The following is a 17,578-nucleotide window of genomic DNA, read 5'->3' as shown; positions in this document are numbered from 1 at the left end:
GTGCATGTTCCAGTCAGTTATGAGACACATTTAAATGTTAAGCGTTAGCAAAGTCTCAGTTTTAGACATTTAAGAGAAATGTCAAAAGTCATTTCATTATGGCATTATTGGTTGTGGCTGGTGGGTTTTTGCCGTCCCAAAAAAGACATTCTCAGTGGTTGAAGAGAACTCAGGGCCATTCACCTCATTGACCAAAATCTTAATAGTTACAGTAAATGTTAAACTTCCTTTTTAAAAAGGTAAGAGCTAAATTTCTATACTAATAGAAGAAAAGTACACTATACATATATTCTATTCAGTGCTAGCAATTTGTGCTTCTTCCTACACTTGCAAAATAAAAGTAGACAGTGAATCAGTGGTGAATTTTGATCTCTGGCACAGCTTTGGTGAAAAAGAGTAATAATCAAGCCACACATGGTTAAACAAATGTTTATTTATGACAAACACTAGACAAAACATACTGTAACTATAGTAACTTGTGTTGTATATACAGACAAGGCATTTCAGAGGCCTAAGATTCAATCACCCAGAGTGCCCAACACAGCTATTAAGTATTAAACTCTTATATAATGCCTTCAGAGGCCAAAATAACCTGCCTTCTAAATAAATGCAATAAAACCTGCAATTAATTCTGCAAACCCAGATGCCACAAATAAATGCTGCCTACTCTAAAAATTCACCCACAAGCTGGAAAAAAAAGCCATTTTTTTTAGCAAACCCCAGAATAGCAAGATCTCTCTAATGAAGTTCTAATACATAGCTCCAATCAGGTTTTGTTTGGATGATTTACTTTAACAGACACTAAATTATATTGGTTATATGCAATTTTAAATTTTTGATGACTGTGAATCACAATTTATTATTGCAACTTGCTACACGACTGAGTTATTACAAAAATATCGTTTTTAACATTGGATACTTCGATTGCGGAGATTTCTTTGGATATTAAAGTGAAAACGTAAGAAAGCCCGCAGTGTCAATTAAATCTTTAGAAACAATGACAAGCCTATTGATCGAACAATAGACTATAGTAGAGAGAGTTGATTCCGACACATGCCCGCCAGGCAGCGGTGGTGATACATGAATCTGTGGAGGGCTGTTGCGATATTAAACACCTGGATCATGTGACTGGGGTGTATACTTTCTCGTTTATGAATGAGAAGATCCACAGGCAATCAGATAACTTGAGTCTAGTAATGTCACGATTGGTTAGTGGGGAATTATTGTTGATTGACAGTAAATTGTCCAAATTGTAGACGAGTCTTGGTCCAGTTTGCCCAATAAACTCCGAGATTCATTGGGAGGGGCGGGAATTTTATTTTTCTTATTGTTTCTTCGGTCGGGAGTGTTTTTTTTTAGCAAAAAGGTATACAGCATTTCATTGTTATGGCCTTTCATTGGTAAAAATGAGTCTGCCTTTACAGCCGTAACTACATACTGTTGTTTTTTTTCTATCGTATTCTGTGAATCTGAACGGAAGAAGTCACGGCGCTACGTTACACGATGTGCTGTGGAAATTTTATTTGATGCTAGAAAACTCGAGGCTGATTCAGTGAAGCCCTCGTGTGTCAGAGCGCGTCTTCTGGCTCTTACTGTAGAAACCAAACTGAAGCTCAACCGTTTCTAAAGTCTGAGTCCTTGAGCTTTGAACATCAGGAAAACCAACTGGACAGTCCGCACAGTCTGCGACAGCACCGTCCACTCCACAGCCCTGAGGAAGGAGGTAGGCAGGACAAGAGCTATCTTTAACAGGAGCTGTGAGAATGGATTGTAGTTTTTACTTGATATTTATTGTACTTTTTCTCTTGTCAGTAATATTTTTTTTTATTTGTTAATGGTTTCATGTTGTGTCTTTAACCTACCTTTGGAAAGCAAATGTCCCATCTATGACAGTAAAGTAAGTAAGAGGTGTCCAGTCTTGGGTGGGGTTAATCTGTAGCAGGGGTGTCCACTCCTGGTCTTGGAGGGATCAGTGTGTCTGCAGATGGTCCAGGTGTTTTTATATCAGCAGCACTTTAAGAGCTGGGAAAAGGGTGCTTGTTTGTTTCAGTTAAACCAGTAACCAGCTGGTTTAGCTCCAGTCTCTCTCCCTCTGTAGCTCTGTACTGGGTACATGAGAGATCTAGAAAACAGAGATTACATGTTGATTTGTGTGTATTGAATATTTAGTTGTTACATTATTAATATGTATTTCTGCAAGCCCAGAATTAGACAAAGACAGAATACAGATGCTGGTTTAATCTTTATTTAAAAATATTTTCCCGAACATCATCATTTAGAAGTTCATTTTTCAGTGAATATTTAGAGACAGATATAATGGTTTGAATATCTGTTTTGTAAAGCAATGTGTATTTATATACTTGTACAGATCTTACACTCTGTCTCTGCAGTATCACTTCAGTATGCTGTATTTTATTTTTGTATTGTTTCTGGCTGTTAGAAAGGAGATGACTTCTGTTGCAGTAAACTGTGTTGTGCTCTCTGGTTCCTCTGTCTGAGTTGCTTCTGCACTGCTGTGGGTATTTTTTCAGGGACAGTCTGTACCCAGCCTCAGGACTGGACGCTGATATCAGCTGACTCCTTCACCTTTTCATTCTAATAATCAGTTGAACTATTGTACTGTTTTTTACAAAGTACAACACTACTGATCAAACTTGTAGTCACTTGTTTTTTGGTTTTATTTTCATTCTTTCATTAGACACCTCTTCCACACAAATGGGCTTCATTTCCAGCTTGTGTGGTGGAACTGTAGTCTTTGTGTTGATAAACACATCAGCTGCATGACTAATAAGAAGTACAAAGGTAGTAAATTGAGTGTATAATAACCTTTTTACAGATCAAAAATCAGACTTCTTGGTGCAGCATTAAGATAAGTCAGGTTATAGAACTGTAAGTGCCGTGCAAAGATCTTTAAACCCCACAGCTCGCGTACATATTACTAAATTATTTCATTCACATTCCTGTGGTTCTCAGATACTAATAAGGATTAAATGTACTGTGATTTCTCAGATGGGCATAGAAAAAAAGATTTTGAAACTTGTAACGCATGGGGGCTTCTGAAAACGTGCTGGATTTCTTCCACAAGTCTTCAGGTGGAAGAAAAAAAGCTACCTGCGCCGTCAGTGTGTGGCCACGCCCACTCGAATGACATACCTCGCAGGCCACGCCCCACGCACCTGTCCGCCAGGTTCTGCGGGAGAGAAGGGAGCTGAGTGAGTTTGTTCCGCGTCATTTTATGATTATTTTTTATTTTTCCATTATTTGAATGTAGATAAAGTTTTACTCGTGTAATTATGAAGTCTAAACCTCGCAGGATAAAGGGGTAAAACTCGTATTTTCATTGGCATTTTTTAAATGTATTTTCTTTTCTAACGCTTCTCTTATGGTTAACAAGCCACCTGTGTTTCACAGACAACGTGTGTTTTCCTCTTACATTGAAGAAAAGCTCTGTTGTAGCCGTAAAGACACTGCTGTATCGGCAGAATGAAAACGTCGCTTTCCTTTTGTTTCTTTATCAAACACTTCGTGAATTGTGTTCACAAAATCAAGCGTGTGCATTTATCCAAACCGACACCTAGAATTGTAAAGTTTTTTGTCATGATTTTCAGGAGTATGTTGTGCGGTTGTGTTATTACTGTATATTCGTAGTAAAAACCCGCTTCTAATAGTTTTTCGTTTAAATGGTCTTTAAATTCTAAATTCCGCCCTTTTTGCGTTTTCATTTTAGTGTCTTCGGGCAGGACATGATTCGCACTAAGTAATGGGAGTATAAACGTAAGTTTAAACATTTTATTCATTTCTTTACACTTAAATATTTAAATATATTCTGTCTGCCCTGGTGAACACGCCGTTCGCTACTACGAATCAATTATCTTAAATGATCGTCTAAATACATCTGTTCATTTGTTTCCAGTTTGGTGTCTCTGGGCAGGACAAGCTTGGCTTAGCTGCTGGAATTATCTATGTAAGTAGAAACCTTTTTATTCATACGTATCGTACTGAAGTACACTGTATACTGTACCTGCCGAATATTGTTGTTGGAAAACGTAATGCACCTTGTCAAAAGAAGACTCAAACTAGGCGATACTAGATTTCTCCAGGGCAGAAATGATTTTGACCCGAAAACACTGTGGGCCTGCTGTTTATAGAAATCATTTTCTGCTAAAACTGCGATCACTTTTTTTTATGCGCATAAAGCACATTTATAAGAAACCGTTTTGGCTTCCAAACTGCATCACAACAATTAAAACAACAGATTTAGATTAATTGTTCATGTGTAAATTAAGAAAAAGAATATGCTAATCAAATGGAAATCGTAAAAAAAACACGTTAGAACGTGGTAGTTTCTATCTAATCGATACACTGTAGCAGAATTGTGCCTTCGTTATTCACTCTTCGAAATTAAGCTTTAAATGTAACTACTTGAATACCCTGTTGAACAGGAACATTTTCTGTTACACCAGGCTAATCGCTTTATTCCAACTGTAAATCTTTTTATCTTCTAAACGTGTCAGTCGATACAGATGCTCGATCTAACTAGCTGGGATCATTTCGAGATCCTATTTGTAACACAACGCACATCTAATACTGATTTCTGTTGTTTTGCTGGACTTGCAACTTGCAAAGTTCCAGTCTTCATTCCGGTCGCCACCTCGACAGATCCCTTGGAGAAACAGTAACGTGCTGTATGTTCCTGTGTTTTTTTATCTGTAATTGCATGCAAATCTTTTCGTACTCTGTTTACGTGTAGAAGCATTTAGCGTAAATGTAGCCGTGCTTTGACACTTTGGAATTCCAATGTTAATTTTCACTTCAAAACCTGTTTATCTGTCGTACTGAAATGCTTTGTTTTGTATGCAATTTTCGCTCAATAAATTGTTCATTGAAGTTTGTTTTTTCATTTCTTGTGCAGAGGTCTGTAACCCCTTGGTCTTGGAAAACCCTGATGTTGGTGAGTTTTTTGGCGGAGAGATGACTGCAAACAGTTTCTGAGAATCGATGCGATGGGCTGTTTTATGCTTGGAGTGCCCGGCCGCGAGGGGGCACCCTATCGCATTGTGACTTGGAAACTGCAGAGGCTACCCCCTTTTTAAGTGTGGTCAGATTTTCCCACCAAAACACTTAGTATACTGTATGTTGGGGATTTTTCAGGGCGTGGTATCCACCCATCAATCAAGCCAAGCCCCCTCACTCCCAGCAGCAGAGGAAGGCAGGCTGGTGATGGCTTTGGTCTCTGCAGAGAGGCAGGTCACCTGGAGAGGAGACAGCCAGTTACAAGCTGAGTGAGGGGGCTTGGCTAGAGCTATCCTCAGTTCTCCCCCCGGGGCTGTACCTGGGCTCACTGCTAGGGACCCTAAACCCCTAAAAAGGCGGGGAAATCTGGAGCCGTTTAAAAAGGGGGTAGCCCCCGCAGTTCCCAAGAAAAAATGCGACAGGGTGTCCCCTTGCGGTGCGTGGCGCAAAGTACAAAACAACCCAATGCATCGTTTCTTGGAAACTGCTTGTGATCGCTCCAGATTCTCCAGCCAAACACTTACAGTACAGAGACATCAGCCCAGAGCAAACCCTTCCAACACCCCTTCAAAAAATAGAAGACAATTCAGAAAATGCGATCAACAGCTTTTATTGTACAATGCACAGCACATAGCAGCAGTCAACAGGAAAACACAGGTTAAGAACGTCACTACATGAAGAGCAAGATACATCACTAAATCGGTGCATTGCAGATCAAGCCACTGGTGTCAATAACGAAATTTAAGGAGAAATACACATTGCCAAGAAGAACTTGCCAACGCACGAAGAGTTGCTGGAAAGGAGATCGTCGGAGCGCTGAGGACCAGAAGCAGCAGAACTGAAGGCAAAAGAAAAGGGACCAAGTTAACAAGATATCGGACGGATTTACTGAATCGATTCACTTGACATTCTCAAGTCTATTGACTTTTGAAATAAGCTGACTGAATAAAGAAATGTACAAACGCGCTCAAATTCAATTAAAAACTAAAAGGTAATTTCATGAGAAATCACAGATGCACCACAGTCCCACTACTCCAATGTTTAGAAAATACGTTAATCTACATAGAAATGCAATGCTACGTATACATTTAAGATCAAGTACCACGTACGGCGTGTATCGTATTTGATTCAACTTTCTGCGTTGAAAACATTGTTAAAATTTGTAGTATCCATCTTTACCAAACTGATGAACAAAAGAACCATAAATCTGCTTTCCAAAGCATTTTGGTACCCTTTTAAAAGGGCGAAATGCAACGTCTTGTTTCTGTTACGATTTAATATTGCTACCTATATTTTGGGTGCTTGGCCCGGTCTATTTCTCGTGTTCCGACAGTTCTCTTATTTAATGCAGTTTCTCTTCAGCTCTAGAGTCTTCCTGTCCTCTACAACATCGCCTAAGCACAGACCTTCCTGGCTGGTGAAACTGGAAAGGTGAGCGGTGAATCCGAAGGTGGGAGCCTGTCACTCATGAATTTAGGGTGCTTCATCTTCCTCTGATCCTCAGTAGTAGTTGCTGCATGAGCTTTCCTGCAATTGGACTATAAAACTCAGGCTGTTGTTCTCCGGCTGTCTCTTCATTCAAACAAGTAACTGGTTTCCAACAAAATGATGTTGCATCATTACCATTGGTAAAATAAACTCTTTAGACATACTTGCATTTGACTAATATCACAGCCTTGGCCAAACTGGCGCTGGCATTAATAAGGATCTGGAAGAGCAGCTCCTGAGAAACTGAAACCGCAGAAAGGGCAAGAGATTTTAATTGCAAAGTGTTTTGTGTAGAAATGTTGAACGAGTCACGAACAAGAATTTGAGAGAGAATGTAAACATGTCCTAGGAGCTTCATGTGCTTTCTGGTAGAGGAACATTAACAAACTTAAAATTCCCGCCCCTCCCCTTGAAACTCGGAGTTTATTGGGCAACAGGAGGGAGTCCCGTCTTTAATTGAGAAAGTTTAGTGCGTGACGTGGCTGGATTCAATGCCAGTGATCTGATTGGCTCTGGGTCCTCTCATTCAAACCCAGAGGTTTTAGACTCCGGTCACATGATACTGGTGTTAAATATCACGACAAACCCTTGCTTCTGCACTGTAAGAGAGCCCTGCGTAGACGCGTGTACCACCTGTAGTTTGATCAATGGGGGCTTAATTTCATTTCTAAAGATTTTACTAACAAGCGGGCTTTCTTACGTTTTTACTCTAAAATCCAAATATTGTCGACATGTTCAAAGGAAAATTGTATTTTTTCTTGGAACTGAGACGAGTAGCTAGTCACAGTATTGACAATTTTGATTCCCAAATACATTAATATAAATATAAACTCTTAAAGACAAGAGTCTAAAACATAAACAGAAACAGATCTAGGATAATTATTTGAATGAGAAAGGATTACACGATTTAAGGCCGTCTAAATTAGTTCAACAAGTCGGTATTTAAAGTTGTAGATGCAAAGTCACATAACCCACAACCAAAATGCATCGAAATCTACAGCAGCGGACATCCATAATCATATTCATCGTAGAATGTCTGGTTTGTCTATTGCACCGTGTCTTGAATTTACACCCTGACTGTTTGCAGCTGTTGAAGACCCCATGGCTCCGTTGAAAGACTAAATTCCCGTATGGAACAGGTAGTAGGTGTATTCCCTGCTGGAAAAAGAAGAAAGAAAACAACGTTTCGGCCGTGGAGCCTTCTTCAGGTAATTACTGTAGCTGATTTAAACGTTTTGGCCTGCACCTTCATTGTTTTGATTTATATTGTTTAATTTGGAGATTCACTTAATGACCTTTTTTGGCAGTGTATTTTATAACTAATGGAAACTTTGGTTGTCCCCAGTGCTTTTCTGCTCCTTACACTAGAGTTAATAGTGCTCCATAACCAGGGATCATTTTACATTAGAGTGTGTTAAAAGCTACAAATGACCTCTTAGACATTACATTTCAGTCCTTGATTCTTATTGTGTTATTGCTCAGTTTGAGTAGTTTAGGTTAAAGAGACAATGCGATCCAGCTTAGAAAAGACTGATCATAATTTGTTTACACAAGCACGAAGGGAAACGGATTAAAAACTGGCAGGGAATTCTTTTAAATCCACATTTTCTACTTTCTACTTCTAGGTTCATATTGTCTTCTAAGGCAGTGCTAACAAAGCAATGGCGGTTTCTTGAGAATTAGGTTTCAGAAATATTATTGTACTCGCAGCAAGTGTTCTGCTTCCTTATTTCGTATCTCGGCTGTTTTCCTAAAAAAATGATTTAACATACCTCAATAACAGTAGCTATTGTACTGTATACAGTATTTGTATACTGCCTGCTTCTGTTGCAGAGATAATCGTATTACTACTTATCACTTGCAGTGCTTTGAGTACAGGAAATTTAATCAATGCTTCCAGTAAATGCATTAATTGTCCCTATGAATATACTACTGTTAAAGGTCTTGAAGTGCTTTGAAATATTTTATCAATGAGGTAGGTGAAGGTGTTTAATTATACCATTCTGTAAAGCTTAAGGCTTCCCCTGGCTGCTGAGTGTGAAGAATAAATTAAGTCCGAGTGCATTACATTTCCAGAATTAAACCAATACCATTTTCTTCATTTGAGAGACTGAAGCATAGGCAGAGACATTCACTTGACAGTGGTGTGCGGTATTGATCGGTGTATCAGTCAGCGTTTCTCACAGTGTCCTCTCCTGCCAGGAGTTTATTACAGCCAGCGGTGGCCTGAGAATCTCAGAACATATTCCTTTCGAGCCACCCTGTGACTGAACTTTCCTAACAGCCTGCAGTCCTCGAGTGTATTGAAGTTGGCGCACGTACACACATAAAAGGCAATTGCTTAGATCAGATGGAACAAAGCAGTTGGGACACCAGAGATTGGGTGTTAAAGTGATAGTAATCTAAAGGTCACTGAGCAAATGTCCTAGAGAGCAGCAGCGCGATTTCTTACTTTGCTTTGACACTGAACTTCGAGCAAGTCCTCGAGGTTAACCAGTCTGTTTAAGCCAGCATTTCTCTAAGGTGCTGGCACTCAGAATTAAAACATGCTAAATAGTGAGAGAAGTCCTTATCGGCCCCTCAACTCTATTTTTTTTAACTTATGTCACGTTCTAATGCAGGCAATCGATAAACTAGCAGACTGAAAACCTGGGAGAAGTACAGTATATGGAGAAAAAAAAATTCTGCAGATAGAATTGAAATAACACCTTTTCTAAATATCATTTCTGTCCTAAAACACAGCTATGGCATCAAACATTGTCTACATTTACATGAATCCTAACTCTAACCCTAGCTTAGGGTTTGCACAAGGTTAGGGTCAGAGCTAAGAATTTCTACAATATTACTTAATGGAACCTTCCACTCATTGGAGTGCAAAATATACTTCACTGAAAAAAGATATGTGTCTGAAATGGTTAAGCAGGCACACTTAACTAAAGAGAATGTATCCACAAGGGCAAAATTCAATTTTTGGACAAGTATTCTACTATTTGAAATGTTGTATTGGATGGTGATCTCAATGAGCATGTTTACAGGCTTACCTGGGTAAGAGTCAAGAATACCCCCAAAATGTGGGCTTTAGGGTGTTAATATGCATGTGGAATTAAACTGTAAATATGCTGGATAAGGGAGGGAAAAGATACCTTAACATTAATGAGCTATGACGAGAGCTGTATAGATTTTTCTGTGGTCCATTTTCTCTGTAAGTCTACTGTATATTTCACTTTCTACTCTTAATGTTTTCCTATGAGACAAATGCAAAAATAACATCTAAATGTGTTTAATTTTTAAGTCGCTGTTTATGAGCATTGTATTTCTTACTGGAAATTAGCCTCGTGTTCTACTTTTACATCCTTTGAGGTCTCATAGTGAGAACTAATAGCTCGGCTGTAATATTTCAAAGTGCTGTTGGTGCAGGACATGATAAATTATCCTTTCCACTTCAGGACAAAAAAAAAACATTTCAGCAGCTGAAATTACTAGGTATAGAAGTGATAATGAGAGGATGTATTCAGAATGAACAGAACTGTGTGTCAATAAATTCTGTATACTTTTGTTCAGATCTGTTGAAAAGGCTGCGGTATTTGTTGATAAATAAACTGGGTTTTTAAAGTTCAACTGGATACCCAGTGGAAGAAAATTGTAAATATCAATACTTCCATGTTAAATGTCTATCATGTCCTATCTGCAAAAAAAAAAACATTTGAGGTTATGGTTTTAATAGCTATAATCCAGCTACATGAAAATGTCAATTTTCTTTATTTCTCTCAACCTTAGTCACTGCCTGGTAAGTATTTCAAGTTTAAAAGAATATTGATTGCATGATGTGATGGGTACATTTATTTTTCAACTGCAGTTATCTCGGTGATCTTAGATTGGTCAGATTCTGCAATTCATCACAGACCAGGGACACCTACTTAACCTTTAATTAGAATTAATAATTGCTTGCAGTTATATAGTGCTTTTCTGGACACTCCACTCAAAATGCTTTACAGGTAATGGGGACTCCCCTCCACCACCACCAGTATGCAGCCCCATCTGGATGATAATAATAATAATAATAATAATTATTATTATTATTATTATTATGGACACTCCACTCAAAGCACTTTACAGGTAATGGGGACTCCTCTCCACCACCACCAATGTGCAGCATCCACTTGGATGATGCGACGGCAGCCATAGTGCGCCAGAACACTCACCACAGGAGGAGAGCAGAGTAATGTAGCCAATTCACAGAGGGGGATTATTAGGAGGCCAATTGTAAGTTTGTAGTAAGGGCCAATTGGAAATTTGGCCAGGACACCGGAATTACACCCCTACTCTTTTCGAGAAGCGCCCTGGGATTTTTAATGACCACAGAGAGTCAGGACCTCAGTTTTACGTCTCATCCGAAGGACGGCTCCTGTTTACAGTATAGTGTCCCCATCACTATACTGGGGCATTAGGACCCACATGGACCGCAGGGTGAGCGCCCCCTGCTGGCCCCACTAACACCTCTTCCAGCAGCAACCTTAGTTTTTCCCAGGAGGTCTCCCATGCAGGTACTGACCAGGCTCACACCTGCTGAGCTTCAGTGGGTTGCCAGTTGTGAGTTGCAGGGTGATATGGCTGCTGGCCATATCCATATGGCCATATGGACGATGTGACGGCAGCCATACTGCGCCAGTACTCTCACCCCACACCATTTATTAGTGGGGAGGAGAACAGTACAATGAAGCAAGTTCAGAGATGGGGATTATTAGGAGGCCATGATTGGTAAGGGCCAATAGGAAATTTGACCATGACGCTGGGGTTACACCCCTACTCTTTTCAAGAAATGCCCCGGGATTTTTAATGACCACAGACTGTCAGGACCTTGGTTTTACATCTCATCTTAAGGATTTTAAAGTCTCATAGCTAGTGCAAGCTTGGGTCTTGCCATTAACCAGCTGTGATTGGCAAAGTTGTGGTTTATAATTGGCAGAGTACCGTTTGGGGAATCCCATCGCCGTTGACTAGTGACATGATCCAAGCTGAGAAAAGTAAGCTCTGAGCCAAAGTGCTCATCCTGTGCTCTGAGCAAGCACCTTCAGTATCTGAGCCTTACTAAAATTTCCTTTTGATTTTTGCCTTCAGTGTTCTTTGTTTTTTTTAGACTCGGATAGCTGCCTGATTATTCATGTAGTGCATAAGCACTGGCAACTTGCTTTTAAGAGTAAAATTTCTAAGGGACAGTACATCGCAGAGGAGTTTGGTAGACTGTTCCCTACAGAAAGACTGAGGTCTAGAACAGATCAAACAAGCTGAACCCTGGTATGATTTATCTCAATTTCAGATTTCCCCAATTAGAAACAAATGAACATAGACGAATTTGCATAGTTTATTTTATTTCTTGTGCACAACACACCACTGTGAGTTTCTTTCCTTCTTTGCCATAGCAACCACAGTAAAATAATGGTATGAATTATTACATAGTTAATTTTTTAGATGTGTAATCATATTCTACTGTTCATCTACCATTTTCTTCTAATTCATTTCTAGTTCTATGCTGTATGCGATAGAAAAGAATGCACTCCAATATTACAGTGCTTCTGTAGCACTACTATCTTACAGAATGCTGACTCAAGTATGGAAGGAGTCAATAGTTAAAGCTGTTTCATATGGTTTATTATTGTGTCCTCTGTGCTGTTTTCTAGCCATATGAACACTTCATGGATCATTGACCCTGATTTAAAAGAATTGATGGATCACTCTTTGCATTTTGCTCAGTTGCTTTTGAAAAGTTGTCAATGACCCCAGTAGATTTTTTGTTTTAAGGCGTGAATAGTGTAGTTTTGCTGGAGTTTGACAATAACAGAAAGAGGTTAGTAAATTTACTCTGGCTGGGGAACAAAAAGTGCCCAAAATTTCCACTTTGGGTTTTTAAAGATTAATTTGTTTAGATAGAGAGATTCGAGATGGAAGCAGGCTGATATAAATGGATAAAGAAGGGGAGACTTTCAGAACATGAGGCAACGTGAGATTTGCAGCTCGGCACTTATTTGCACACTCTGTTGCAAAAAAAAGTTAGCAGAGATTAAAAAGGTCTTAAGAAAACAGTACCTTATGTAAATACTATTAAAACAGATTCCAAAGGAGATCTTGCCTCCTCCTCTGTTTTTTTTTTATTAGGCAAAATAAAATAAAAAAGGCCAAAATAAAGGATTATGGAAATACCTATACAATATGTATTTCATTGTGTTTTGTTGCCATCACTTAAAGTGTTAATGATATTACAGATTGATTTGAGGTTGAATGAACATTGTAAAAATATAGTCAAAAAGTGTTTCAGTGAACAGTAAATCAATTAAATCTATATCTCCAAGTAAACAGCTTTAAAATACTATTACTGTCACAAATGTTACTTTTCTTCTAAAGAAAAAAAAAGCCACAGCAGTATTTAAGTGACAGTTACTGTAGCTGTGCAGGTTTTTTTCTCTGTCTGCATGTGAACTGAAGCTCTCCCAAACACTTCCACCTCCAGCTTTGGAAAATTTTGCCACCCAGTCAGTGTAAAAATAAAGAGCTGAAGATTGAATTGAACTATTAACAGGACTATGCAGTTACCGGCTACAGAACCGGAGGCAATCACAATGTAAATATCTTACATCATAACAGAAAGAAAAGACGTTTATTTTTCCCCCGTTAAACCACCAAACTCTTGAAAAGAGCACCTTTATGGAGGCCCCTGAATGAGTAATGAGTCACACTGTTTTTTTTTCCTCTTTTGAATGCTGGTGAGGTCATCCTCACTTGTCCATCTTGTAAAAAGTAGAAGTAACATTTTTGATTGTGCACAGCTGCTAACCGTTCTAACCTACTGTACTTTCCCCTTCGTCTTTGCCTTGAAATGCAACCTTTGTTTTAGTTTTTTCTTGCTTTTTTGTCCTTGTTCAAGATCTGAATCGAGACTGCCACACCACTTATTTTTTTAAGCATATTCATTTTTTATTTTGCTGGAAGTAAGGCATGAATTTGCCTTTCCCTGAAAATGCACCTACGTTTTAGTTTCTTCTCCACAATAGTATTCATCTCTGTCTACTTTTCAGTATTGTACACTATTTTTTTTTCTTTTCTGGGCCACTTACAACAAAAAAGCTGTGCAACACTTATGTTAACACAAGAAAAAAATGCAACTTTTTTCTGTTTTGATGCTACTCTTTGTGAGGCCTTTGCCATGTAGATTTTGTTCTCCTATAAATAGTTTAATTACAGTACCTTTAGTAAAAGGGGCAGCTTGTAAATGATGCAGTTACTATGTAATAAGGTATACAAAATTGTTCTGAAGACATGTTTCTTAAAGAGTAATTGAGTGACTAATCTCATTCGAATTGGAAGTCTTTCAAGGAATTTGATTTTCATTTAAATCAGTGGAGTCTTGGGAGCTGTAGACCATGTTATTTATTATATGTCATGGTTTGTTCTGTAGAGTGCATCTGGCTAGTTCAAATGTTTGTTGTTTCATTTAAAAATGTTTCATCTGATGACTGAGATTGTCTCTTTTAACCAGTTATCTTTCATAACCCACGTTTGTTCCTCCAGTACTGTGTTGGTGCATTCTTACATAAGCAGACAAGTCAGCACCTAAAAACTGCAGGAGGACTTTCATTGTAACTGTATTTCTGTCTGGAAGCTAAAGTCAGTAAGGAATCAAGGACTTTTTATAACCCAAATCTTAACAGCAAGAAGAAATATAAACGTCTACATAACAGGTGATTCTTACTTCAGTGTTATTTTTTTCCCTAATAGAAAAAAGTTTAATTTTGTTGTACAACCCATATTTAGATCCAAATATTCATTAGTATGTGGTATTATTTTTAGATCTAAAGAGTACTGCAGGTAAAACTGTATTTGTGACTTCAGTCAGTCAAATTTATAGGCAGGCAGTTGCCTTTAACATTATTTTCTTTCTTCATTATGATAGCTTGAGTAAATCTAAACATTTGTGACTGTTTGAACACTGCAATGAAATTCTTTAGTTAACCGGACTCCTCTCAGCCCTTTCCAAAACATCCATAAATTCCTTTTTTTTAGGTATTTTTATTTCTGACTTGCAGCATGTACATTTCATATTGCCACATGTTTTAATTTGGGGCCAGATTTCAAAAGAATCCTTAACAGGTGGCAGTGTATGCTTTAGTCATCAGTTGTTAAGTTGTTACACCCAAGAGCTATATTTGAAACTGCTGATCTTAAATAAGTGCTCAATCTGGTAAACCAAATGGCCATCTCAGATTAACTTCTTTTATTCTATAGGAACCATAAGTGATAATTGGTGTTCATGGTTGGAAACATGGAAGAAATATTCATTTTATATGCTCCATAACTCTTTGTGTTCTCAAACTTCAGAAAGCACTAGGCACAGGTATAGTACTGTTTTTAACCTACTTAACTCTTTTAGACTGCAATGTTGAAAGCAGACACTGAGCTTCCTGCTTTCTTTAAATGCTGCTTTATTTGCATAGTAAAATATTCATTCACCCTGAGTTCATTGAAGAAGACGAAAATCAGCCACCAAAATATTGCTGTCGTCTAAAAAAATGTATTTATATACTACAAGTTATAAGTCAATATTTTACTTTTATGTTTGTTCCAAGTTCAGTTATCTGCACTAGTGTTTTTTTATTCTGAAACGTATATTGATTAATGGATGATGGTGGTCTACATACTGATTTATTTCATCCCAAAAATGAACGGTACAGTATATATTTTAATACAGAAACAATATTCCTTTTCTATAACCCCTTTAAGCACTTAACTTGCTTAGAATCTCATGTGTATTGTTGAAAACTATATTAAGTTAGTTCTCAATCAAAAATAACGATGGCATGCATTTGAAACATTGGTCGTACTGGTTTGGGACTTAAATCAATAATGTACAATAGTACAGAGTCTGCCAAAAACTTTGAAATATCTCACTACCGATTAGTCAATTCCATTCAACATTACATTTACTTTTTTTGTGAATTTTCATCATCTTTGGCTTCCTTGTATGGGAATTTAAGTTGTGTCACAATAGTACAGGTTCATTTTCACCCAAGGAATCGCTATGCTATTGCTAAACTTGTAGCAATGCAGGGCTGTATGCAAAGTAAACTTTTAAAATAAATCCATCACTGTTTATTAGGCTTTGTGAAAGAAATGGGGACTGTGTGCTGACTCATAACGTGAAATGACATCTTGTCTTGAGAATTGAATCCCAAAGATTAAGTCCCTGAGAGTTACAAGTAGTAGGGTTTGCTGACTTTCGTATGTCAGTTTTATATTGCGATATGTGTGTCTGTATCACAATTAGAATAAATAATCACAGAGTAGTAATGATCACTTTACCGTTCTGAATATACAATGCTCTTGCAGTATAAACTGAGCAAGACGGAAAATAATGGAGAGGCAATTTTCACATACTGTGCAGCATGTAAATGGTTTAACTTGAGATTTAGGAACAGATTTTATCTTACTTGAATGTCGCATCCCAGTAGCAGATACTAATACTAGGAGAGGTATTGTTCAAGATGCATACCTGCTTCATCCAGTTTATAACAATGACTACCAAAGTATCACCCCAGACTCCTATCTGGAGTTACTGTTCACCATGTGACATGTACACCATTACTGTCCTGCCCTCTGTCTCAGAGCCCGCCAGATATTGCAGAAACACAGATTAAAATTCAATGGCTCTGAAACAAGCTTGGCTATCGATGGGACTTAGTTACAGTACAGGAAAGTCATTATCGACTGCGTTGTATGTAAAATAGTGATGTTCCTGGAATGTGTCGCCATCTTGTGGCGCTCTAGAAGATGGTAGTCCCTGCTCCAACGAATCCCAATTTCAGCAATTCAGCTCCAGCAGAAATAAGAGTGTAGAGGCAGACAAATGCCAAATTCCAGCCGTGATACTTTCAGATAACTGTCAGGCAGGGCGGTGTCAGTGTCCTAATGTGGGTTGCCATTTGGTATGGGGGAGAAACCGCAGTTTGAAGTCTCAGACCCATGAAACAGAATGACAACAGTGTGGAAAAGTAAACAAGACATTTATGTTCTCCTAGAGGATGAACATTATCCAAAGCACTTAGTTAATAATGTAGCTGCATAATTGTACAAATATGGATTGTAAATCTAGTATTTATTTTCAGTGACACAAAAAATGTACTGTGAATGGTACTGTCGAATGGTGCTCATTTTATTCTGGCAGAGTATCGTAGTAGCCTGGCCAGAACCGTTATGTTCAATACAACCCGAGTCCAGGTTGTGATAGGAAGTGTCATGTAGTGTGTTCGCCAGGAGAGGGCAGCAATATCCCGGAAACCATTAACATTGTTTCATACAAATTAAAATGCTGTAATTGTATGATATTTTAACTTGCAGGAAGTGCCTTCTAAAGCAGAGACGTGAATCCTGCAATTTACTGATTATTAAAAAACCGAATACATACCATAGTACTGCCTCTTAACGTCTAATGTATGCTAACCTAACACTGCATGAAAAAAAACTGCCAATTAAATTACACTAAGGTTTATGCATTATTAGGCTGGTAATTGCAAGGATGTTTGGATTAAAGTGGAAATTTTCCCATGGGGTTCTTGACAGCTCCTGTCTGTTTGAGCTGAAGACAGGTGTTATTAAAATAGAGTTGCTTCTTGTGTTTTGCCCTCCCGCTGTGCACTTACAGAGAGGGATGATAATAACCATGTTTAAATTGGTTTTCTGTATGTGCTTGCCCTGCATCCAAGGAACGGGGGGCAGCAATACTGAGCTCCACATGAGGCGCTTATATACATCACAGATAACCGCCAGGTAAAAAAAAACTCGTGTTCAGGCTCTGATTGACATTACAGGCTTTGTGGAAGAGGGGTTTTAGCCTGTAGGAGGTGCAGAATGTGTCTGAATTCATTTTGTGTGAGGATGATGGGATGAACTTCTGCAAACTACTGTTCTTACAGGTGAGAGCTGTGGGTTTGGCTCAGCCACACCATGTGATATACTGTACAGTGCAGGATACCGGCGTCACTGATTCTCTCTTTAGGAGAGCTTTGCGTGGGGCTCATTAAATCTGTTC

General features: G+C 38.4%; 1 long non-coding RNA gene across 4 annotated transcripts in view; it reads left to right on the top strand.

The window, feature by feature from the left end:
* The first annotated feature begins 265 nt into the window (after positions 1–265).
* LOC107079859 (uncharacterized) overlaps positions 266–17,578 on the top strand; it is a 23,336-nt gene continuing 6,023 nt past the window's right edge. Inside the window, exons 1-7 of one of the 4 annotated variants that reach the window (XR_001480767.2) lie at positions 266–1,723; positions 3,086–3,212; positions 3,728–3,774; positions 3,914–3,964; positions 4,913–4,951; positions 6,376–6,444; positions 7,589–7,709. This is a non-coding gene — a long non-coding RNA (uncharacterized lncRNA). The other 3 variants (XR_011183502.1, XR_001480765.2, XR_001480766.2) reach the window with 3 other exon arrangements.

Source organism: Lepisosteus oculatus, chromosome 24, assembly GCF_040954835.1.
Source record: "Lepisosteus oculatus isolate fLepOcu1 chromosome 24, fLepOcu1.hap2, whole genome shotgun sequence".
Lineage (NCBI taxonomy): Eukaryota > Metazoa > Chordata > Actinopteri > Semionotiformes > Lepisosteidae > Lepisosteus > Lepisosteus oculatus.
This window is presented reverse-complemented; position numbering and strand designations above follow the sequence as displayed.